Source organism: Ambystoma mexicanum, chromosome 5p, assembly GCF_040938575.1.
Source record: "Ambystoma mexicanum isolate Mex_15411 chromosome 5p, UKY_AmexF1_1, whole genome shotgun sequence".
Lineage (NCBI taxonomy): Eukaryota > Metazoa > Chordata > Amphibia > Caudata > Ambystomatidae > Ambystoma > Ambystoma mexicanum.
In genome coordinates this window covers 1,363,612,231-1,363,637,483 of record NC_090930.1, presented here as the reverse complement: position 1 = coordinate 1,363,637,483, position 25,253 = coordinate 1,363,612,231, and the positions used below count along the sequence as shown (strand labels likewise).

Genomic DNA, 25,253 nt, shown 5'->3' with positions numbered 1-25,253 from the left:
TGATTCTAAAGTTTTTGGGCTACAACCTAGACTCAAGTTTGTAGTTTTTCTTGGTGACTGACTGAACCTGCCTCGTGAGCATGCCCATCTCTGCTTTTAGGGTTGTGACATCATCTTCCGCTGTCCCTTCTCATGATTCAGCCTCTGGCAATCTTTGATCTGCTTTCTCTAGGCGTGCCTTTGTAAGTGATTTCAATCCGGCACTTCATCTCAGTCAACGCCTAGCGTGTAATGCACAACTGAAACCCTTAATTATTTATTTGTGTCTATAAGTTCTTTTATTCTGAACGATGTACCACTTATATCACACCTCTCTCGTTGAACCCCTCCGGTCACACTGAACCAGGAATCAGGCTGGTTTGCAAAGTTAAAATCTTTATTTATATATATTCACAATATAATCACTGTTTTTAATGGGTATGCAATGATCACCAATGGGGTGGTGTCACACTAAGCAATCTCTTTAATCATAAGGAGGAATAATGAGCAAAAACAAGCATCACAGAAATAATACTTTTGTGGGTTTGTCCAATCAAATGGCAATGTGGTTACTCTTTCCCCTCCACACCCCTCAACCCCCCAATATGCAATGTAGATAGATAGGAGGAGAGAGAACAGGTTTCAGGAATGCAGAATTCAAGCAAATATATCAATCCCAATTTCCCCCCAGCAAACACAAGAGAGAAACAGAAATAATTGGCAAACTGTCAAAAATGGTTTTAAATTTGGCTTTGAATGGAATGGGTAAAACACTAAAAATTGAATAAATCACTGAAGTTGTTTAAATTCTAATTGTAGCTGCTTTATCTGGTTGTAAAAAAAACACTAGCAATAATTTGAGACTACTAAGCTATGGAAAAACTTAAATTTGAGGTTGGGTGCAATGAAAAGCTATTTTACACATTATAGATTTTTGCCAAACGAAAAATTTGCAGCAAACTTTTCCGCGCACGGTATCCGCGGGAAAACTATAAGGTTTTGAGTTCTCTGGAAAGCTTAGGATGTTAGCTACAAGCAGACACTTACATTTCGTTTCTAGCATGACAATTGAAGTTATGGCCATTTTCGTGGAGGTTGTTTTTTTGCAGATAGAGGCAAAGTGTAAAACAAAGATGCGCTTTTAAAAAGACAAACAGGATTTCTTTACACTAGGGATGGACTATGAAGATGCAAACTACACGACAGCACAGCCACCAGCCCAGGACGTCTCTGGATGGTTTTTGCCTGCCGAGACGCTTGCTTTCTTCAGAAAAATATATATCCGCGCAAAGATCGGTTTAACACTACTAGTACAGAAGAAATAATAGGGATGAGATAGAGAGTTCAGGCAATTCAAAAATATTCTAACAATGCAGTTCTGGATATAAGAGAGGATGGGTTTGGATAAGGATGACTGGACAATACATAAACTAGTGACAGTCCTATACTAAGGATATTCACTATATAGGTTTGGACAGAACTGTCAGGGATTCAGGTCAGTCAAGATTTCTGGACAGGAATTCTGCTGGGCACACCAGAATGGACAGCATGGCGCTCTGGTCTGCAATCAGCAAGGCGCTCTGGTCACCGCACGGTAGGACTGGACTGGATCTGCAATGACTCTGGTTCACAGTTATCTGGTCACAGCACTGCTCTACTGGGTTGTGTCTTTGGATTCTGGCAATAATTCTTAGCAGGAAAGCAGTACAGCACAGCCAGGCTGTTCTTTGGTTCCCCTTAGAGGTCTGGGGTAAATTCCGGTTTCTGGAATTTTAAGGCCAAGCTGAGAGTGGTTCAGCTATGGAAATGGGCCTTTCTGCTTGCCAAGTTTCTGGAGTCTGGAATATGGATAGTTCTCGGGCAAAGTGCTCTGCCAGCAATCGGTTGGTGGGTGAATGCATGTATGTAAGTCCTCAGCTGTCTCTATTTATGCATTTGATAAAGGGGTGTGTATGCTAAATTATCCTAAGCACGCCCCTTTGGTTGGGTATAGGCTAGAATCTTCCCTCTCCCTTGATTGGAGGAGAAAGCAGTGTGTCACCATGATGATGTGGTTTTATGAGCCAGGGAATACTCCCCATGGTTTATTAACATGAAATCTACTTTTCATATAATACATATTTACAATTTTACAAACTTTATAACAATAACATATATAGATCACACATTGTGTGGAGCAAATATTCTTCCAATCCCCTTCTCTGTAGGATCTTGGGTGTGGATTTGTCAGAATTTTGCACTTTTCGTCCGGGACACAATACCGAGTTTGTCCAAAATTGGTACACATGTGTGCATTGTATATGGGCATAAGTGTGTGAAGTTTCATGCTACTGACATCAATACATTTGCTATAAAACCACAATGTCTACAGTTATATCCCAGAACATAGCACAGAGTTCTGGCTCCTCTTAAAATGTGCAGCAAAAATGTAGTTCCAGAAGGTTTATATGGTTTATATATTTTTTACAATTGTCCACAGTACATTATCAGTCTTATTAGAAATCTGCTTTTTGTCCATTGTGAATCAACAAAATTGTCTGTCTCTGCCTCCTTCTCCTTCTTGCAGCTTCAGCAGCAATCTCTGCCTACTTCCTTCTGGCAGAGGACCTTTACAATCCTTCCTGATTAGCATCTCCATGCATTGGAGGAAGCCCATTGTGCTCTTCCCAGAGCAGCCCCAGTGCCCCTCCCCTCTTAACCACCACCTGAATGTGAGTTCCTGGCCCAGAGAGCAGAAGGGAGGTGCCTTGCCCAGTGGGGGAAGTTGTTTGTAGTTTTGGTTTGAATCAGGCTTACTTTAAAAGTCACTTTGTTCCATTTTTCTTTGTTGAAAATAAACTTGCCATTTTAAAACAAACATCTGGAACACTGATTCCAGGCTCTGAACCATGAAGTTTAAATAGTTACAACCTAGTTTGCTCTTGATAACAGGTCACTTCGATTTTAGACATTAGATCTTAATGGTACACATTTACAGTTTAAATGCAGGCTTTTGAAACAGTCACAGGCGGCCGTTGGTACTGCACCCAGATTTTGACAGCTTTCCCAGTTAGGCAAACTGGCTGTGGATGTTTTTGTGCCCAATTCAACTTTCCAGGATATTGCAATTCCACAATGCTTTCTTGACTTCAGTCAAATGTAACACCCTGCAAGAAGATTGGATGTTTGTGGGTGTTTGGTACCAGCATTCTGTATTTTTAGCAACCAAGAAAAGATTTAACTGCAAGATTTCGGATTTCTTTCAGAAAGCACTGCTTTTCATCTGTGTTCCATTTTTACATGTTGGGCAGCCCAATGACATGTTTCAGAAGTGCGGTCTCCATTCCACCACTGACATCATGCATGGTAGATTTGGCAGCCTTCTTTTTGTGCTGGGTAGAGCGCATTTTCCTTATGTTTTGGCGTGCATGGGGTTTTCGCGGCCATTTTGCTGATTCTGGTGCCACCAGCACACAGTGATGCCGCAGGGCAGAGCAGAGTGGGTTAAAACATCCCAAAAAGCCCCCCCTCGCGACTTGACTTTTGACCGCCCGTCAAGGGGAAGTCAGGAGATTGGGAGCTTCAGTTTTCTTTTCGGTTCAAGTGGAAAAAATGTGTCTGCTTCTCCCATCAGTGGTGGATCGACAGGTTCTCCTCGCCGGTTCCAGATGGAAGTGTATGGAGCGATACCCCGGGCCCCTTGGGTCTTTTCTCCTGGTCCCCGAGTGGTCCTCCTTGGGCTTAGGATCCATGGTTTCAGTCCTAGGATGACAAAACAGAGCATATTTGTAGACATTTCCCCACAACTATTCATGTAGTAGGGCAGACACATACATTTGCTAGATATATGACAATCTTTCCCGCTTATACTTATTACTAATTATAGCAGATGGAATGGTTTTTTACAATCGGAATTTCCTAGGGAGCTGGAATGTCCCCCTCTGGGTTTCCAGATGAATCCTCTAGTTGCTGCATAGTGTGCCGAGGATGGCAACACTGCAGCTGGTTGATATGGACCCACTTACCTTCCCCTCCTGCCAAACTGCCTTTGGGGATACAGATTTTGTAGGCGACTGGTGAGATTCTGTCTACAATTTCAAAAGGTCCCCACCAGCTAGGAAGAGATTTTTGCTGTTTGGCCTGGTTCCTTTGGAAATTGTACAAATAGACCCGGTCTTCTACTTGGTATTCTTTTCTAGTTGTCTTAAGGTCATAGTGGGTTTTCATACTGTCTGCAGATCTTTCTAGATTTCGCTGAGCATAGGCAAAAGCATGTTGAAGGTGTTTTCTCAGATTCTCAACATACTCATGAGTTGTGGAGGCATTTTTCAAGTCTGGGTTCTGTAGAGCAGATGCTGGGGAAGCACCATCCTTCGTCCAGTCCTCAGCTCAAACAGTGACATTTTAGTTGCAGAAGAAGGGGTAGATCTGATAGCCATCAGGACAAGATGTAATCGAATGTCCCAACTTGGCCCAGAATCTGCCACAAACTTTTTTAATATGCTCACAATTGTCTTGTTGTATCTCTCTACTCCACTTCTAGAGGCTAGCCGGTAGGCAATGTGTAGTTTCCTTTTAACCCCAAGTACTCCCACATCTTAGTCATCACTTCGCTGGTGAAGTGGCTACCTCGGTCTGACTCAATCCTTTGGGGTAGTCCAAAACGCGAGAAGATGTGGTTGATCATCAGGGCAGCTGCTGTTTCTGCCTTGCAATTTGGGGCCGGGAGACATTCCACCCATTTAGTGAACAAGCATGTCACGGTTAACATGTACTTGTTCCCCATAGAGGCCGAATCATGGGCCTGATAAAATCAACTTGTAAATCTGACCAAGGCAGTGTCATCCTCCTCTTTTGGAGAAGCGCCCAGTGTGTGAGGGATGTTGGCTGAAATTGTGCACACACAAGACACCCCTTCAAGTATTGATCCAGGTCCTGCCCCATGTGTGGCCAGTATGCAACCTCTCTTAAGATTTCAAGTGTTGTATGAAACCCCCTATGACCGGCTGTGGCCGCATCATGGGCGTGACTTAGCATCAGGCTTCGGAATGAGGTGGGGACCACCCACTGGTCATGGCCAGCTATGGATCTCCTCACCAACAAACTGTCTTGGATTCGGAACATTTTTGGACATTTCATCAACACTCTGAGGTCCTCTTTCCCAATGCAATCGGTATCCGTCAGGGGAAAGTTCTCAGGGTCCTCAATGTGTTGATAAAACTTACCAATTATTGGATCCCCTTTTCTGAGCCGTAATCAAATCAGCATCTCGGTTCTCCTTACTCCATTGTGCAGTTGAGAGTTCATTGTGAGCATTTGTCTGGGACCTAGTGATAGCAGTGACCTGGATTTCCCCAAACAGGGACTCGATCTCAAGTAGATCCCCCTTGGATGGCTCTGGTTTTGGCCAGCTGATCAGCTAGGTCATTTCCAGTTTTGTCTGGTCCCTCTACTTTAGGATGACCCTTGATATTTTTCCAGTAAATGGTCATCCCATTTGAGGTGACCAGATCATCAATGTTTTGGATTAATTTTCCATGTTTCAATGGTTTGTTATTAGCACATAGCATGCCTCTGGTTTTCCATTTAACCAGGTGCTCCACGAACAAGTTCCGTACATAATCCGAATCTGTGATTATGACCAGTTTGTGGTGTTGGTGTTGGACAGCAGTGAGGATGGCTTGATGCACAGCCATTAACTCTGCCAGTTGACTACTTCGGGGACCGATTTTTGTACCCAGCGGAGGGTCCTGGGGCATCATTCACCCATGCATTCCCTACGCCGGCCACAAGTTCTTTTTCCCCATTCTTGTCAACATGGTAGGAGCATCCATCCACATAGACAGTGGGCATTCCCTCACACTGGTCTTCTTCAAAGACTTTGTGTGGAGAATTAAGGTATGACTCCATGTTGTTGTTAGGCGGTCCACTACACACCAGTCCACTACACACCAGAACACTGCTCACATTTCCCCAACATCTCCCTCCACGGTTCGAGGCTCAATTGATTCGGTGAACCCAAAGGACCGAAAACTCCGTACCAGCTATGGTGTACGGGCTCGATTGCAACCCTTTCTGCATTGGCAATTGCCTTGGAGAGCATACAGCAGAAGGGGCAGTGTTACGTCTCCACGTCGATCACGTGATCCAGAGTGGCGTTCCTCACGTGATCTTGGTGGACGTCACATGACCCAGAGACACACAGTATAAAGGTTTGAGAGACAGAACACTCATTGCTTCTCAGCTGTCTTCAGACCCTGTTTGGCGTTACGAATTGCTCCTTGTTACTTTGATCACGGAACTCTACCTCGGACTCCTTCGGACACCCCTTTGTACCTTTGCTTGGAACTGTTTACCTGTTGCCGGATTTTGGACTTCACCTCGACTTGTCTTTGGATCATCCCTTGATACCTTGCTGAACTTCTACGCCATTTCCCTTCTTGGGATTCAAGTCAAGCCCTCTCTCCTACAGGTGGCTAACCCTACATCCACGCTCACCTGCGGTTCTACTATTCCAGGGACCGCCGCATCATCTGAGTCTCGAACCTCTCTACTAGGTTACCTGGGTTTCCCCAACACCAGATAGGTAAGACTCTTTAGATCCTATTGTTTACCTGATTGTATTGTAATTGCCTGGTACTTAACCTCGTTCCCTTTTGACAGCAGCATCGGTGTTCCAGAGGTTCCGTGGATCTGGGAAGACATCTCCCACCTGTGGCCTCAAAGGTCGCACAGCGGGTTTCTATTAGTTCCCCTGTGCGTCACTTGGGGACGGAGGTCTCATCGGTCTACACGACTCTCAAGTCAGAACAGACTGAGAAGCCGTTTAGTCGTGTTTGACTATGCAGGGATCCACGGAAGAACCCATAGCTGCCTTAGTCCAGGCATTTACAGTATTAAGGGCAGATATGGCCCCCGCGAACACGGTGATTCACCAAAGGTTAGATTCCATACAGAGTGTTCAGCATTCCCTTCCCGCAGACCCTGAGTTTGGAGATGCTAGCTCCTCAACTACACCCCCTCCCTTGGCTACTACTACAGTCCCAACTCCGGTGGTCCTCCCAACCCCTTCCCCCCTGGCTGCTCCTGAACGCTATCAAGGTGACCCCAAGAAATTCAGAACCTTTGTTAATCAGTGCAAGTTACATTTCTTATGCAGACCTTTGGCCTTTTCTACTTCCACTGCTAAAGCCGCTTTCGCCCTTTCCCATTTAGCCGGGACAGCTGCCGCTTGGGCTAATCCCCTGCTGGAGAATAATAGCCCGGTCCTTTATGACTTTGATCTGTTGGTTCTAGAAATGTCTCGAGTATTCGATACCCGACACAAGGCACAGTCTAGGGATTTGGAGTTGTTAGAATTAACTCAGGGGAGAAGGACTTTGATAGACTACATCACCCGGTTCAATCAACTAGTTGCTGAAACATCATGGCCAGAAAACAAGCGGGCGGTGGTCTTTTATAGGGGGTTGAGTAACATCATGAAAGATGCTTTAGCAGTGATCCCTTCGGTGCCCACTCAGTATCAGGAATTGGTTGATCTCGCCCTGCAGATAGATGCACGGCAATCGGAGCGTAGAGCCGAATTGGGGGTCTCTTCCCATCCAACTCTTGCTAGTACTCCTGCTCCCAGTACAGAAGAACCTATGCAAGTGGGAGGTTTACGTAGTCCTATTACAACATTTGAGAGGGAACGTAGGAGGGTGGATAATGCATGCTTTCATTGTGGCACCACTGGACATTTTGTGAAAGAGTGTCCTCGACGTCCCAAGAAGAGCCAGGTTTTTCGGACAGCTCGACCTTAGATCCGGAGAACAGGTCGAGTGTCCCGTCATCATCTCCGGGTACCCCTCTTGCCTTTGCTCGTGTTCAACCCATCTCTGTAAAGGCTACTCTATGTCCCTCTACAGGCCTTCTTCATGCAGTCAATATCATCATTGATTCAGGTGCTACTGGTAATTACATAGACATTGATTTGGCCCATTCCCTCAACCTACCTCTAGTGGTAAAAACACGACCAGAACATGTCCAAGCCGTAGACGGCTCTGCGTTAGTTTCTGGTCCGGTTAGACACCAAACTGCACCTCTCTTGTTGAACATACAAGAAATTCACACAGAGACCTTAAGTTTTGATTTGATTACCACACCTCAATTCGGTATCATATTAGGGATTCCATGGTTACGTGAACACAATCCGTTGATCAATTGGCAGTCAGGCACTGTGCTCTTCGAGTCCGAGGTCTGTCAGAATTATTGTCTCCCGGTCCATCAAACCACTGACACACCTTCTTGGGCCTTGGGAGCCTTAGCTCAACTCACGCTGACTGTTGACGATCCAGAGATTGTGCATTCTCATACTGTTGGGGGCTTGGTGTCTGGGATTCCACCTGAGTACAAAGCATTCGAATCAGTTTTCGATCGTGGCTGTTCCGAGGTACTTCCTCCATATAGACCATATGACTGTCCAATCGAATTACTCCCTGATTCCACTATTCCTTCGGGTAGGATCTATTCCTTGTCCCCTTCGGAGGAACAAGCGTTGAAAGAGTATGTACACATCGCCCTTCGTTTAGGGCATATCCGCCCCTCTACTTCACCAGCGGCAAGCCCTATATTCTTTGTACCAAGAAGGAGGGGGATTTACGTCCTTGTGTGGATTATCGGCGTCTTAACGCTATCACAAAAAAGGATAGATATCCAATCCCGTTAATCACACCACTTCTAGATCACTTATCACATGCTTCTATTTTCACCAAGCTTGACCTACGCGGCGCATACAATTTAGTGCGCGTTCGCGAGGGAGACGAGTGGAAAACTGCTTTCTGTACTCGTTGCGGCTTGTATGAATATCTAGTCATGCCCTTCGGCCTATGTAATGCCCCGGCCACATTCCAACGATTCATGAATGACATATTCAGGGATATTCTGGATGTATACATGGTTGTGTACTTGGATGACATCTTAATCTTTTCTCGTAGTCTTGATGACCATGTAAAGCATGTCCGAGAAGTACTATCCCGTCTGAGAGAACATTCCTTATTCGCCAAACCTGAGAAATGTCAGTTCCATAAAACGTCTGTTGAGTTTCTGGGTTTCCACATTACCCCTGGGGCGTTATCCATGAACGAATCTAAGGTCAAAGCAGTATTAGATTGGCCAGTACCTCAAACACTCAAGTCCTTGCAGGCCTTTTTGGGATTCGCCAACTTTTATAGACGTTTCATTTCTTCCTTTTCCACAATTGTTGCCCCGCTCACGGCTCTGACCAGTCCTCAGGTACCCTATCGTTGGCAGAGAGAACATCAGGAGGCTTTTGAGGCTTTGAAAACCGCCTTTACTACTGCACCGGTACTCCAGCACTACAATCCTGATCTTCCATTCATAGTTGAGGCGGATGCCTCTTCTTTTGCTCTCGGTGCGGTACTGTCTCAAACATGTCCTACAACAGGCAAGTTACACCCAGTGGCATACCATTCCCGTAAGTTTTCCAGTACTGAGACTCATTACACTGTTACGGAGAAGGAACTCTTGGCTGTCATGGATGCCTTTCGTGTTTGGCGCCATCATCTTCTGGGGGCTAAACATCCCATCACTGTATACTCAGATCATCTGAATTTACAGGATCTGGCTTCATTGAAATGCATTAATAGCAGACAGGTCCGATGGCATCTTTTCTTTTCCTCTTTTGATTTTCATATTATGCATCGTCCTGGCACTTCACATGGAAAAGCAGATGCCTTGTCACGTTCCCCGGGGGGGGGGGGTCGAGTTGCCAACCTTCCCTGACACTGTTCTTGGAAAGAGTCATGTGATTTGTCTTTGTACACCCTCATTGTCATTATTAGACTCGGTCCGATCCTGGACTAGCAATCATTCCGATCAGTTGCGAGAATGGGACCCAGTGTATTCTGATGGATTACCTTTCGTACATGAACGTCTGTTCCTTCCCACACCTGACACTCGTAATCTGGCCCTTGAGTGGTCTCATGATGCTCCCTTTAATGCCCATCCCGGTCAAGAGCGCACTTTAGATCTTCTCAAGCGTTGGTGTTGGTGGCCCTCTATGAAGCGCGATGTAGAATGTTATGTCAATTCGTGCGCAGTATGTGCTCAGGCTAAACATCGAAGGGGTCGACCGGTTGGGTTGTTACTTCCGCTTCCGGTACCTCCCAGGCCCTGGCATACGTTGACTATGGATTTCGTTACCGATCTCCCCAAGTCGAAAGGCTTTGATTCCATCTGGGTAGTGGTGGACACGTTCACAAAAATGGCTCGTTTTGTTCCTTGTAAAGGCATTCCTTCGGCCCCGGTCTTGGCGGACTTGTTTTTTGAACATGTGTTCATGTTATTCGGTCTTCCTTCGGTCATTATATCCGATCGAGGATCACAGTTCACCTCTCGGTTCTGGAGGTCGTTGACTAAATTGTTGGGCATTGATACCCGGTACTCTTCGGCCTATCATCCTGAGACTGATGGGCAGACTGAAAGGACGAATCAATCCATGGAGCAGTATCTTCGCTGCCTTATTTTGCAACACCAGACCTCCTGGTTGGCCGCTTTACGGCTTGCGGAGTTCGCATACAATAACGCGGCTCATTCAGCTACGGGTTATTCGGCTTTCTACGCCCTCTACGGCCAACATCCCAAGGTCTTGCCGGTTCCTGATGCTTCTATTTCTTCGAATCCTGCGGCTACGACATGTTTTAGGGATCTGTCTGCTGTACATGCTAGTACTGTGGTCCATCTCACTGAAGCAAAGGCTTCTATGAAGGCACGTGTGGATGGCAAACGTCTGGCTGCTCCTCCTTTGGTGGTGGGTTCTAGGGTCTGGTTGTCTTCACGTCATCTTCGCCTAGTGGGTTGCCGGAAATTGCTGCCTCGCTTTGTCGGCCCGTATGTGATCTCTCAGGTTGTGAACCCGGTGGCTTTTCGTCTAGTGCTTCCCAGCTCTTGGCGTATCCATCCTGTATTCCATGTCTCCCTCCTCAAGCCTTGTCCCGATTCTGTCCGTCTCCGAGCCCCTGTGGCGCCGGTGTCCCTGGCCTCTCCTGATGTCTTTGAGGTGTCAGCCATTTTGGGGTCCCGACGGTTTAGGAGTAGGCTCCAGTACCTAGTGGATTGGAAGGGTTATGGCCCGGAGGAGCGTTCTTGGGTTTCCGCCTTGGATCTAGACGTCCCTCGGTTGGTGGCCCGCTTCCATAAGGATCATCCGTCCTGCCCACGGGGTCGTGGGCCGTTGGGGGGAGGGCTATGTTAGGCGGTCCACTACACACCAGTCCACTACACACCAGAACATTGCTCACATTTCCCCAACATCTCCCTCCACGGTTCGAGGCTCAATTGATTCGGTGAACCCAAAGGACCGAAAACTCCGTACGGGCTCGATTGCAACCCTTTCTGCATTGGCAATTGCCTTGGAGAGCATACAGCAGAAGGGGCGGTGTTACGTCTCCACGTCGATCACGTGATCCAGAGTGGCGTTCCTCACGTGATCTTGGTGGACGTCACATGACCCAGAGACACACAGTATAAAGGTTTGAGAGACAGAACACTCATTGCTTCTCAGCTGTCTTCAGACCCTGTTTGGCATTACGAATTGCTCCTTGTTACTTTGATCACGGAACTCTACCTCGGACTCCTTCGGACACCCCTTTGTACCTTTGCTTGGAACTGTTTACCTGTTGCCGGATTTTGGTCTTCACCTCGACTTGTCTTTGGATCATCCCTTGATACCTTGCTGAACTTCTACGCCATTTCCCTTCTTGGGATTCAAGTCAAGCCCTCTCTCCTACAGGTGGCTAACCCTACATCCACGCTCACCTGCGGTTCTACTATTCCATGGACCGCCGCATCATCTGAGTCTCGAACCTCTCTACTAGGTTACCTGGGTTTCCCCAACACCAGATAGGTAAGACTCTTTAGATCCTATTGTTTACCTGATTGTATTGTAATTGCCTGGTACTTAACCTCGTTCCCTTTTGACAGCAGCATCGGAGTTCCAGAGGTTCCGTGGATCTGGGAAGACATCTCCCACCTGTGGCCTCAAAGGTCGCACAGCGGGTTTCTATTAGTTCCCCTGTGCGTCACTTGGGGACGGAGGTCTCATCGGTCTACACGACTCTCAAGTCAGAACAGTTGTCCTTGATTTTAAGACTTTCGTCCTCGAGACAGCTTTCTTTGGCACAATCATGCAAGTCAGCCAGACATTGCGCGAGGGGGTTCTTCTTTTTTGGCCATATCTGACCTCCACAGGAAAGCCTTGCATTGACAGAATCCAGGAAGTAATTCGGGAATTACTCACATTTCCGGCCTGGATTCTGTCACTTTGGAGATATTGCAGATGCTGGTGTGGAGTCTCCACTATGATGTGTTCCCCCTGGATAAACGGGCGGTAATTCTTCAATGCCCACACCGTTGCCAGCAGTCCCTTCTCACAATCGTAGAATTTTTCCTCCACAGCGGATAAAGTCTTACTCGCATAGGAGATTACTTTATTGACCTTGTCATGCTTTTGATATAATACTGCAGTCAAGCATGTATTTGAGAACCCTGTCTCCAAGAATAACTCCTTGTTTTTGACAGGGTAAACTAGGCAAGGCGCTTGTGAGAGGCTTCTTTTGAGTTGTCTTACTGCCTCAGCTTGTTCTGGACCCCACTCCCACTTGACCCCCGCCTTCAAAAGATGGATCAGGGGTCTTGTGATCTCTGCGTAATCCTCAATGAACTTTCTGCTGTAATTAGTTAGTCCAAGGAGGCTCCTTAGTTCCCGCAGAGTTGTGGGGTCTTTTAATTTCTGAAGTGCTTCCACTTTCTTTTCCTGGGGACAGAGACCCTGAGGAGTAATCTCATGCCCCAAGAAATTGACACAGGTGCTGCACCACTATGCCTTTTGAAAGGAGAGTTTTGCTCTGGCGGCCCTCAACTGTGTCAGCTATGTGTTCCTCCACAGTTGAGCTTTTGATTAAGACATCATCTAGATAGGCCAGGTTACCCCTTTCACCCAGGTCGGGCATGGCCTTGTGTAGAAAGATGTTAAATTCATTGCCGGAGTTGATGTATCCGAAGGGAGTCCGGGTCCATGTGTACTGCTGCCCCCCGAAGGTGAAAGCCAGCTTGTATTGGTCCTCCCTACTGACAGGTACAGTCCAGTACCTATTGGTCAGGTCTATTGCAGTGAATACTTGAGACCCCTGAATCTGGGCCAGTCCCTGGTTAATGTAGGGAAGAGGCCATCGGGAAGTATGGACCCGTTTGTTGAGCTCCCTTAGGTCGGCGCAGAGTCTCCACTGGCCGTTTGGCTTCAAAATCCCCAGCACCGGATTATTGGAGGTGCTGTGGACTGGACGAATTATCCCACGGGACCCAAGGTTCTTAAATATTTCAGTCAGGGACTCCATTGATGCGAGAGGCAAGCGATATTGCTTCACAAACACTGAAGGCATGCCAGAGTCTGTTGGAATTGTTGTTGTGTAGATGTCAGTGTGACCACAGTCATATGAGTCCACTGCAAAGAGATCTTGAAAATCTAAGAAAACTTGTTTCAATTTTTGCTTCTGCTCCAGAGTCTCAGAGGCATCAGCTAGGTTGATTCTCTCTTCAACCATCTGTCTGAAACCTGGAAAGACTTCCGGTTTTGCTATCTCAGCGGCCTCCTCCAGCTGGGTGGAGAAGTCCCTGGTCAAAGTGCTGATTTGGACTGGTGGCTTCAGGTGGGGAAGGCAGTCCTCGCTGACTTGAAAGATCACCTCATCCCTCCTGAAGTCACACGTCACATCCTCCTTACTATAAGGGCAGGAAGTGTACACCAAGAAATTTCCCCCATGCCGGGTGAAGATCCTGTCTGGTGTTGCGTCATCGTCACTGTCAAAACAGTCCTTGGGGATTGGTCATAACAGTTCATTACCTAAATCTATGGAAAAATGTCGGTCATCAACCGCCATTCCAATAATGGTGCCTGCAGCTAGAGTGATACTCTTTAAGTCACTGTTATCCACCTCTATTGGAATGGTGTCATGTTTTATATTGAGTAGTGGTGTTGGGTTTACTCCCAACCCTTGCTGTTGGAGATGGGCATTAAGATGAATATAAGCGTCAGGGTTTTTCAGTTTCTGTCCTCTTTTAACTTTTACTTCCAGTGAGAATTGTCGGGTCCGTTCTGGGATGGTGACTTCCTCTCCAATCTGAATTTCAACTGCATAAGGCAGCAGTTGAGCTGACCTAAATGCTTTCTCTGGGTCATCAAAATCCATGGGATTATGCGCAAATCGGGACGAGGCTTTGAAGTTTATTAGGTCCAAACTAATGGCAAAGCGATTGAGAATGTCACTGCCTAAGTAAAATGCAGCAGGGACATCTCGCACGACCCAACAATTATGGACTATGCTCTTGTTCCCTATGGAAATTTTGAGCATACACCTGCTAGGCAGGAGAAGTTTGGAATTGGGTGTTTCCAGATCCATTTCCCATTTGTCTATCAGTTTAAATGTGGGAATGGCTGGATCTTTTGGGAGTTTGCGGAACATGGCTTTGCTGATGAAGCTCTTACTGTTGTTCAAACCCACTCGGGCGAGAACAGAGTCCTTCCCTTCATTTAACTGAATAGGGATGAACAACTGCTCTCTAATTTTCTGAATATCAGCCAGGGTTTGAGCTGATTTCTCATTTTTGCTGGACTATAGGAGTGGGATTTTCTGATTGTGAATTTGTAAAGAATTTCAGAATGTTTCCGGCCACCTTAAAATGGAAGGAAGGTTGATTTTCAGAAATAGAGAGGACCCCCCATCACCAGTTTGTTGTGCTACTGCAATTACTGTCACGTCTGGGATTTGATTATTCTGGAAGTGAAATTCTACATGGTCAGATTTTTGTTCAACCATGTGGCATGTGTCGATTAAACTAACATGGTTGTCACTATGGGCCTCATTACAAGTCCGGCGGTAACCACGGCGGTAAAACCGCCTGGTTACCGCCGGACTCGTATTACCATTCCGCCTCCGTGACTCCCGGAATTACCAGGGCATTACAGCCCCGGTGTCCCGGGAGTCATTGAGGCGGAATGGTGTTAATCCCCATTCTCATTGAGTCCCGCAGGACTCAATGGGAATGGGGAAGTGGAAACACTGGCACCATCTCGTGATGGTGTTGGTGTTTCCACGTCCGCCTGCAGGCGGGAGGTGTTCAACCCGCCAGGTCAGACCTGGCGGGAAGATCACCTCCCGCCTGCAGGACTCGGGATCGGGCGGTCTGGAATTAACAGTGGCGGCGGGTTTACCGCCACTGTTAATTCCGGACCGCCCGACCCCTAATGAGGCCCTTTGTTTCAATTTTATTGGTTGGTTAGTCTGGGTCCAGAGGACCTTGTTTACACAATCTATGAGGGGTGACAACCTTTGCAGGATGTGGTTCCCTAGTAAACAAGGGGTGCCCTCTGGAGTCACAACTATGACCGGGTGCTTCACCTTGTGTTGCCCAATTTTAATGTCCAAATCTGCAGTCCCCTCGATGGGAATTTCCTTCCCGTCGAAGTTCTGAAGTTGTCCAGGAAGAGGGGTGAGAGGAATTTGGTATTTCTCCCCCCTTCCCGAATTCAGTTTGTCAAAGGCCCTTTTTGACAGAAGGGTAGCTTGGGATCCAGTGTCCACCAGTGCCAAAATTGTAAACTGCCCCTGTATTTGGACCGGGGCATAAAATCTTCCCTCCTTTTCATCAAGGGGGCAAAGATAATGTACATTTTTGGACAACTGGTGTGTTAGTTTCTTGGTTTTGGACACTGACAGGAAGGTGATTTGGGTAGGATTCTGTTTGGTGTCTTGGGAATCTGAAAGAAAAAGGTGACGGCTAGATATGGGGGAAGTTGTGGGTTCCCCTGGTTCTGATTCTGGGCTGCCCCCCCACCCCTCCCCTTTTTGGAGGCAGTCACCAGGATGGGTTTGAACCAGGGGATTTTCGTGCTGGTGATTCTGGGGTTTGATGATGGGCGGTGCTAATTCGGTCCCCTCATCGACCCAGTCTGGATTTGGATCCTTTGGGACCCATTTTTCTTTGGGAGGAGTTCCCCCATCCCTGAAGGAGAAGATCCTTTTCCCAGGATCCTCTGAGGACCCCTCTCCTTCAAACTGGAAGACTTGTACCTCCTCCACAAAATGGGTCTTTGTGGGCTCTTTATTTCTCCTACCCCCCTCTGCTCCTTGGGTTGCAGACTTTCGGGGGCAGGAGATTTTGGTTCTGGTTCCTGGGTTTCCAGGGGCCTTTTACAAGTGGGGAAGGAAGTTTCCTCCAAGGCTTTACACCCCCTTGCCCTTGTGCCTCCTCCCTGGGAACGGTGGGTTGTCGGGGTTCTTCCCCCGTCATTGCTCTGGAGCACCAGGTCCTGGGTTTGAGGCGTTCTGCGCCGCAATGCTCATCTGAGGGGTCTGTTGAGCCCTCAGCATGCGACCCAGATCCTGTGCCATGTTTTGGACTTGGCGCTCTAGTTGGGACACCCGCTCTGGCTGGTACGGGGTCCTCATGTCTCCCTTGGGCTGATCCTGGGAAGGGTAGCTATCCCTTCTCCCAAAATACCCTGGGTTAAGAAAGTTTGGGTACCCCTCCACCCTTGGCCTCCCCTCTCCCGGATTGGTTTGTCAAGAAATTGGGGAAAGGAGGATGGATCGTTCTGGGGATTGAAATTTTGCGGGTACCTTGGGAAGAAATTCTGTCCAGTATTTGGGGAATTACTGCCCTCCTGGTGGAAGTGAGGAGGGAAGTTCCCTGGGTTAGCTGCTGTTTGGTTGGATCCCCCACCCCCTTGGGCTGGAGGAGTCCATACATAACCCAGGATGGGTCTATTGCCCTTGTAGCGTAGGCTGATGTAGTCAGGGGAGTTAGGGGTCCCATTTGTGGGATTACCACCCTGGCTCCCTGTTTGTGATTGGCCCGAGGGCCTTCTGGGTTTGGAGTTGTTTTGATTCTGTGCGGGTACGTTTTTAGGCCCCCCATCTCTAAATGTAAAATGGGGGCAACCTTCACCTCCGCCAGTTTAGCAGCAGCAGGGGTGTTGGTTGTTTTGGGGCTTTTGGGATTATTTTTATTTTCCACTGGCTTTTGCACCTAATAAATGTGCGTGGCTTGTTCAATGACCCAGTCTAGTGATCTTTTGTCATGAAAGTCCCTCACTAGCTGGGTCATGATATATTTGGGGAGAGCATGGAAGAAAGTATTTACAAACTCTTTGCTGTCAGTGCGCACCCTTCTAGTGGTCTGCGCAAAGGCACGTTTTAACTCTTGAACAAATTCTTGGGGAGCCTGGTCTTCCCTAAATTGCAAATTATAGGCTGCCTTGCGAGCCTCCTGAGGATTCCTGTGAATAGAAAAGTGTTTCAAGATGGCTGCCCTATAGGTGAACCATCTGGAATGATTCTGATACTCCAGCCCCGCAAAGAACCTGGAGTACTCAGGAGAAAAGGTCCACTTTACATATTGAATACAACTTTGGCTTTGTGATAGGACGTGATGACGCCCCTAATGGCTTTGATTTGTTTTAGGGGATCCTTGAGCAAGGCCCTCTTGACCCTGTTGGCTTTCTTAGTTCGGGTCACCCTGGTCCACTCATCCTCTGACTCAGAGGCACTGCTACCAGAGGTGCCTGTCTGGTCTTCTAGGCTCTCCCGAATTCTGCGAGCTAGGGAATGGCTGGCAGAATGTGGGGGCCTAGTTTCTTGAGTCCTGTGGTGCTCAGAAGAGTCTTCTGATTCTTCCTTGTTCCCAGGATTGGCTGAGTACCCCCCCCCCACTGTCCTAGCTGGGAAGGGATTTCCAGGATGCCCTTAGTGGGCCTACCCTCATGGAGTTCCCCACCAAATTTTACCATCTGGTCTCTGGGGAAATTATATTTTTGAGGATCCATTTCTCTGATCCTCCCCTCATTGGAGTCTCCCTGATCAGGGAAGATGGCCCTAGCACTTGGGAACCCATACATAGATGCCCGCCCATCCATTCCTGGGAGGTGCTGATCTATGAGCCCCATATTTCTCAAGTGGATTGAAGTCTGCCATCCCCGTGGCCCTTGGCTCATGTGCACCAGTGAACATGGGGGTGGCAGAGTCCATGGAGTTGAATAGATGAAGGTCTCTGGTACCAGGGTTCCTGAGGTTATGCTCAGGTGTTTCCCTCTCCCAGCGGACCTCATCTCTCTCAGGCCCTACTCCCTGTTGCCATGCACAAATCTGGCCCTTTTGCTCTTCTATCAATGCTTTATTAGTCTCTATTAGTTGTTCCTGCATAGCGACCTATCTGTGGAGCCTGTCATTTTTCTCACAGAGAGCCTCATTGTCTCTCTGTACTTCCTGGGTAGTTTTAGAATATTGGGCCAATCTTTGCTGCAGGAGGGTTACCTCCTGAGTCCTGTACTTGCTGGAATTGATCCTTCTTACTAGAGCATCTTCCACCCTCCTGGCGTGCTCTAACAGTTTTCCGTGGGCTTTTTGGAGTTCACCCAGTCCCTGAAGGGCCAGGTAATTTTCCTCCATTTTGGCTTTTAAATAACTGACCTCCTGGCCTAAGGTGTCCCTTTCCTGAATGAGAGTACCTCTCTGTGCAGCCAGGTCGTCCCTTTGTCTTTGGAGTGCACCAGCTTTCTGGCGCTCTTCATCGAATTCCGTCTGGGTGTCAAGGTCTTTCAGGATTAATTTATTATTTCTTCTTTTTCTTGGTCTAGGCGGTTTTGCAGGGTGACTACCTGCTCTGCGCAGGCTCTATTAAAATGTATTTGCTGTTCCAGCTTTTGTTGGCTCTGTATTAGAGAGTCCAAACTTTCTTGGCACTCTTTCTGCAGCGCCAGTACCTTGGTATCCTGCTCTACCTTCTCCTGCTGCAGGATATCCAAATCTCCTTTTATTTTCATCAGGTACTGCCTGGTTTCATTTTCTGATTCTAGTCCCTTTTGTAGCCTTTGCTTTTGTAGCCTTTGCTCTGCAGAGTTCAGCTCAGTTTGGGCTTTTTCTAGTGATTGTACACACCTGTTTGTCAGATCTAGGTTATTAGACTGTCACAAGTGGTATATCAAATTCAGGATCTCGTGACGAGCCCCCAATCTTGTAAGTGATTTCAATCTGGCACTTCACCTAAGTCAACGCCTAGCGTGTGATGCACAGCTGAATCCCTTAATTATTTATTTGTGTCTATAAGTTCTTTTATTCTGAATGATGTACCACTTATATCACGCCCCTCTCTTTGAACCCCCTAACCCCCACCCCCTGGTTACACTGAACCAGGAATCAGGCTGGTTTGCAAAGTAAAAATATTTATTTATATATATTCACAATATAATCACAGTTTTTAATGGGTATGCAATGATCACCAATGGGGTGATGTCACACTAAGCAATCTCTTTAATCATAAGGAGGAATAATGAGCAAAAACAAGCAACACAGAAATAATACTTTTGTGGGTTTGTTCAATCAAATGGCAATGTGGTTACTCTTTCCCCTGCACACCCCTCAACCCCACAATATGCAATGTAGAGAGATAGGAGGAGAGAGAGCAGGTTTCAGGAATGCAGAATTCAAGCAAATATATCAACCCCAATTTCCCCCCAGCAAACACAAGAGAGAAACAGAACTAATTGGCAAACTGTCAAAAATGGTTTTCAATTTGGCTTTGAATGGAATGGGTAAAACACTAAAAATGGAATAAATCACTGAAATTGTTTAAATTCTAATAATGGGAGCTGCTTTATCTGGTTGTAAACAAACACTAGCAATGATTTGAGACTACTAAGCTTTGGAGAAACTTAAATTTGAGGTTGGGTGCAATGAAAAGCTATTTTACACGTTATAGATTTTTGCCAAACGAAAAATTAGCGGCAAACTTTTCAGCGTGCGTTAATTGCGATCGCGGGAAAACTATACGGTTTTGAGTTCCCTGGAAAGCTTAGGATGTTAGCTACAAGCAGACACTTAAATTTCGTTTCTAGCATGAAAATTGAAGAAGTTATGGCCGTTTTCGTGGAGGTCTTTTTTTCGGATACAGGCAAATTGTAAAACAAAGATGCGCTTTTAAAAAGACACACAGGATTTCTTTACACTAGGGATGGACTATGAAGATGCAAACTACACGACAGCACAGCTACCAGCCCAGGACGTCTCTGGATGGATGGTAGGATCTTGGGTCTGGATTTTGCAGAATTTCACACTTTTTGTCCGGGACACAATACCTAGTTTGTCCAAAATTTCTGTCCCATAACGTAGCACAGAGTTTTGGCTCCTCTTAAAATGTGCAAAAAAAAATTAGGTTCAGAAGTCCGGGGTTTATATATTTTCTACAATTGTCCACAGTACATTATCAGTCTTATTAGAAATCTGCTTTATGTCCATTGTGAATCAACAAAGTTGTCTGTCCCCCTCCTTCTCCTTCTTGCAGCTTCAGCAGCAATCTCCGCCCACTTCCTTCTGGCAGAGGCCTTTTACAATCCTTCCTGATTAGCATCTCCATGCATCTCCATGCCTGGGAGGAAGCCCATTGTGCTCTTCCCAGAGCAGCCCCAGTGGACCTCCCCTCTTAATCAACACCTGAATGTGAGTTCCTGGCCCAGAGAGCAGAAGGGAGGTGCCTTGCCCAGTGGGGGAAGTTGTTTGTAGTTTTTGCTTGAATCAGGCTTACTTTAAAAATTAACTTTGTTACATTTTTCTTTGTTGAAAATAAACTTGCAATTTTAAAACAAACATCTAGAACACTGATTCCAGGCTCTAAACCATGAAGTTTAAATAGTTACAACCTAGTTTGCTCTTGATAACAGGTCACTTAGATTTTAGACATTAGATCTTAATGGTACAAATTTACAGTTTAAATGCAGTGAAATGAAACAGTCACAGGCGGCCGCTGGTACTGCGCCCAGATTTTGACAGCTTTCCCAAGCAGGCAAACTGGCTGTGGATGTTTTTGTGACCAATTCAACTTTCCATGATATTGCAATTCCACAATGCTTTCTTGACTTCAGTAAAATGTGACACCCCGCAAGAAGATTGGATGTTTGTGGGTGTTTGGGACCAGCATTCTGTATTTTTAGCAACCAAGAAAAGATTTAACTGCAAGATTTCGGATTTCTTTCAGCAAGCACTGCTTTTCATCTGTGCTCCATTTTTACATGTTGGGCAGCCCAATGACATGTTTCAGAAGTGCGGTCTCCATTTCACCACTGACAACATGCATGGTAGATTTGGCAGCCATCTTTTTGTGCTGGGTAGAGCGCAATTTCCTTTAGGTTTTGGCGCGCATGGGGTTTTCGCTGCCATTTTGCTGATTCTGGTGCCACCAGCACACAGTGTTGCCGCAGAGCAGAGTGGGTTAAAACATCCCACACCTTGATAGATCTGATAGTGCCAATGACATCATACAGCTTGTTATTGATGGCTGAGAACCCCTCCTGCATGCAAGCCATCATTCTTTGGGATTCGGTTAGGTCGTCGGGGGCAGCCAGGGGTTACATCCACACCTCAGCAACAGCACCTCCCCTGGGTTCCCTTGGTATGCATATTGATTGAGCTCTGCTTTGTCTGGTCACCTTTCGGCATTATCATAGGACACCAGACCAACCCCTTCCCGGTCTCCCGGGTACAGGCCACCTGCCAGTAGCAGTCCGGACCCCCTCGAAAGACTGTGCTAAGCCACCTGTTAGAATGGATTTTTAAACTCTAGCCCGGTGGACAAATTTCAAGGTGGCCACCCTTGTTAGATGAATAGAGGACACTTCTGGGAAGAGAGCCAGATCAATTCACGGTAGCTTGGAGAGCAGTCAAGGTTCAATATGGGGAGGTGTGAGGGTGCTCATGGTTCTCCAGTGAGCACTCACAGTGAAACACCAAGAATTACAATTAGATAGTAGTATAGAAAAATAAAATGAGGCACAGTAGGGAACCCAATCCAGAGTGCGCTTGCACTAGTGCTATATAAGGGTGAGGCGTGAGATAATATCCTAGAGCATTGGATATGATGCAGTAGCAGGGGTGTTGGTGATTTCCCTAAGTCACCTTTTGGAATAAAGTAAACAGAGACGTGATGACCTCTGCTTGCTGCGCTCTCCAACTGAGTGCTGTTTGTTTACTGAAAAGAAACACTACTGATTGGAATTTTCTGCCTGTGTGGCTGTGTTTATTTATGGAAAACTTGAAGCACAATCAACATGAAAATATTTAACCAGACTTGCTGGTAATCACAGTGAACTCTCGATTAGTCAATCTACTGCATTGTATCCAAAAAAGATATATATTGGACTAACTCAGGAATGTCGGATACCACTGATAACTCTCTCAGTTACGAACCCAAACTGGTTATTTGCAAGAGTAACAATAAAAGTGAAAGTAACTGAAATTGATATTTGGACTCAAAAAGAATGGATAGTGGAATTGCACGAAAATATATAAAGCACGGATATCTGCCTGCTTTTATGCACTGATTATAAAACACAGGTATCTGCCTGCCAACACGTGTTTCGACCTACTAAGGTCGTCACCGGGGCTGCACATTTGTTAACCTTCATATCTTTGTATTTCTGTACATTAGAGTCACATTTCAATAGATTAGAGGCATGTAAGATGCAAAATAGAAACAAGTACAACTGAGAAATAAACCCTAAAACGGGATGAGAAAGAGGACAAGAGAGAGAGGGCAAGGGAAAAAGAGGAAGGGCGAGGAAAGAGGAGGGGAGAAGGGAGAGAGAGAGAACATTAGGTAAGGTATGTTAATTTCCAACAGGCTGTTTATTTCATAGATGCTGTCATTACACGTTTAAGCTGTCTTACGTTGTTAAATAACCTGTTTGTTTAAGTGCTCTGAACTTGTTCAAGTTTCAAAATCACTGCCACGTTTCCTGGGAATTGGTCATAATTAATAACTGTCACTTGTTCTAAGTTTTGGTACATGCAGACATTCAGCAAGGAAATGGAGTTTGTGCTTACTGTTAATCATACACCTAATAGGCCTGGAAACAGACTGCTGTTTGCTAAATACCATGGATGTAACTCTAAAATCTAGAACCTGTTCAGTGTTGCCACAAAGGAATAGGCACTTAATTTGTGAAGATGTAGCATGTAACTGACGGTTAAGAGAGCGTTAAAGGGCTTACCTATTTGGTAATGTAGAGGATGTATAGCAAACCAATTTCAAACGGTGAATTGCAGTGTATGCCAGCTTGTGGATTAGATTCAGAAACTGTTTGGGTAACAAAGGCATTTGGGCCTATATTAATTGCTGGCTCGTGGATTTTCAAATGGCTCTAGTTTGTGATGCTTCTGGGGCACATGCAAAGCGCTTACCTTGTGTGGGCACATGTTACAAATGTGCAGCAGTGTGAACTGCTATACAAGCCTCCCGTGGCTATCTGCACGAGGGAAAGTTTGAGATGAGGCTGTGCAAAAGTCCGGAAATATTACTTTTGTTCCATCTACGTTGATCATCTAGTATTAGTTAGCGAAAAAGTCTGTGGGTGAAATGGGAAAGTGTAACGTTATCTGGATTTTCGTCCGGTACGTCATTCACAAAGTACTGTTGGTTGTGTAGACACAGATAGAAGTGTGAGGGGCGGGTGCTTACCTAGCTGTGTTTGTTTTAGTGCACGAATGATGTATATTGCTTAAAATGCAAGGAACGGCCCACACGGCAAAATTGAAACAGGTACCTGGTGCACACTGGTATTTCCGCATTTGTCACAGGTCACGTGATTAGTCATGTGATCTGTTGCTGTTTCTGTGGCAACATGGGTCTAACACGGAAGAAGATTGCCAAGTGTACAAGAATTGGCTGTTTCATACTAGTAGAATGGACGCTGCCGTGCATGTTTAATGAATTTTGATCAGTAATTATGAAGGATTTTTGAAATATCCAAAAGACCCTGAAGCATATTAGCTGGCTTGTATTGGATAAATGTTACACATATTTAAAATGCATCCAAGAGGCAGATGGTCTCTTGAGTGAAGATAGATTATTAGTTAATGTTAGGGAAAGGTAAATTGTGAACTGTACTGTTTGGTAACTAATCGGGAACTTGGAAATGTACTGTTTAGTCCTTTTTCCTTGCGGCAGCCTGCATGTTATGGCTGGGATAATGTAAAAGTTGCTTAATTTTATTGCTGGTGATAGCTGGCTGTCCAGGTTGAAGAGAAATGTGAGACATTAGGGAATCTTGCCGGAAGAGAGAATCTGAAAGAACCATCTTGTGATGCAAGGAGCCTCAAACAAATGACCTGACATACTTGAAGACCTACCATTACGAGTGTCATAACGCCCAAAGGGCTTATAAACTGGAACAATCATAGTAACAGCATTAGTTGATGTAAGTAATAAATGGACATAGAGAGCTTGTAAGTATTTTTACAGGAAGACATTTAACTCATGTTCTCTGTTGAAACCGGGGATGGAGGCAACAGAGTTTGCAAATCATCCTGGCCTCACATTGACGTAGTTGCAGTTTTCTGTCTCCTCCTCGGGCATGAGCTTTAATGTGTTTGAGTCCAACAAAACGGATGTCTTGCTGTTGTCTAGTTGATGCTGTGTCTGCCAATGCTGAGCAAAGGGGAGTCTTGGATCTTGACTGTGAAGATTTGATAAGTGTTCTCTTATTCTGACACGTAATTCACGGATGGTGCTACCCACATAAACTTTGTTGCATACACATCGTATTCCATAGATTACATATTTGGTGCGACAGTTAATAAAATCAGTGATCACAACTTCAAGCCCTCCATGGCAACAGAAAACTTTAGTAGGTGATAATGCAAATTGGCAAAAGTTACACATACCACATTTGTGGAAACCTGCTGGTTTAGTTTGTGGGGCAAGCCAAGTTGTCTGTTCTGTGGTGTCAGGTTTCAGGAAAGAGGGGCTTAAAGCATTGTGCAAGGTAGGTGTTTTGGTGAATATGATCTTTGGTTGTGCTGAAATATACTCTGACAGTTCTGAGTCTAATTGTAGTATGTGCCAATGTTTTTGTAGTATCTGGAACAGAAATTTGCAGTCATTGGAGTATTTGGTGATAAAGTTCACCTCATTTGACGAATTAGTGTTTGCTCGTTTGGTTCCAGTTAATAGCAGATTACAGTCCACTTTGTGAGTAAGGCTGGCCGTTTTGTCAATAGTGACTTGGCGGTATCCTCTTTTCTTAAACATGGCAACAATTGACTTACATTCTATTTGATATTGAGAATCAGTGCTGCAGTTTCGTCTGGATCTTAGGAACTCCCCTCTAGGTATGTTTTCTATCACACTTTTCCTGTGACTGCTAGAGGCATGCAAAATTGCGTTAACAGCCGTGGCTTTTCTGTGAGTTC

General features: G+C 46.0%; 1 protein-coding gene and 1 long non-coding RNA gene across 2 annotated transcripts in view; one reads left to right on the top strand and one right to left on the bottom strand.

Annotated features, from left to right (window-relative positions):
• The window catches only part of DNAH5 (dynein axonemal heavy chain 5), a 4,235,244-nt gene that overhangs the window by 491,722 nt on the left and 3,718,269 nt on the right, over positions 1-25,253 (top strand). The gene's annotated exons all lie outside the window — the stretch shown is intronic.
• LOC138481573 (uncharacterized) lies at positions 356-23,635 on the bottom strand. The gene is made up of 3 exons (XR_011274277.1): positions 23,521-23,635; positions 23,244-23,407; positions 356-3,720 (listed from the first exon to the last, which is right to left on the bottom strand). It is a non-coding gene; the product is annotated as an uncharacterized lncRNA (long non-coding RNA).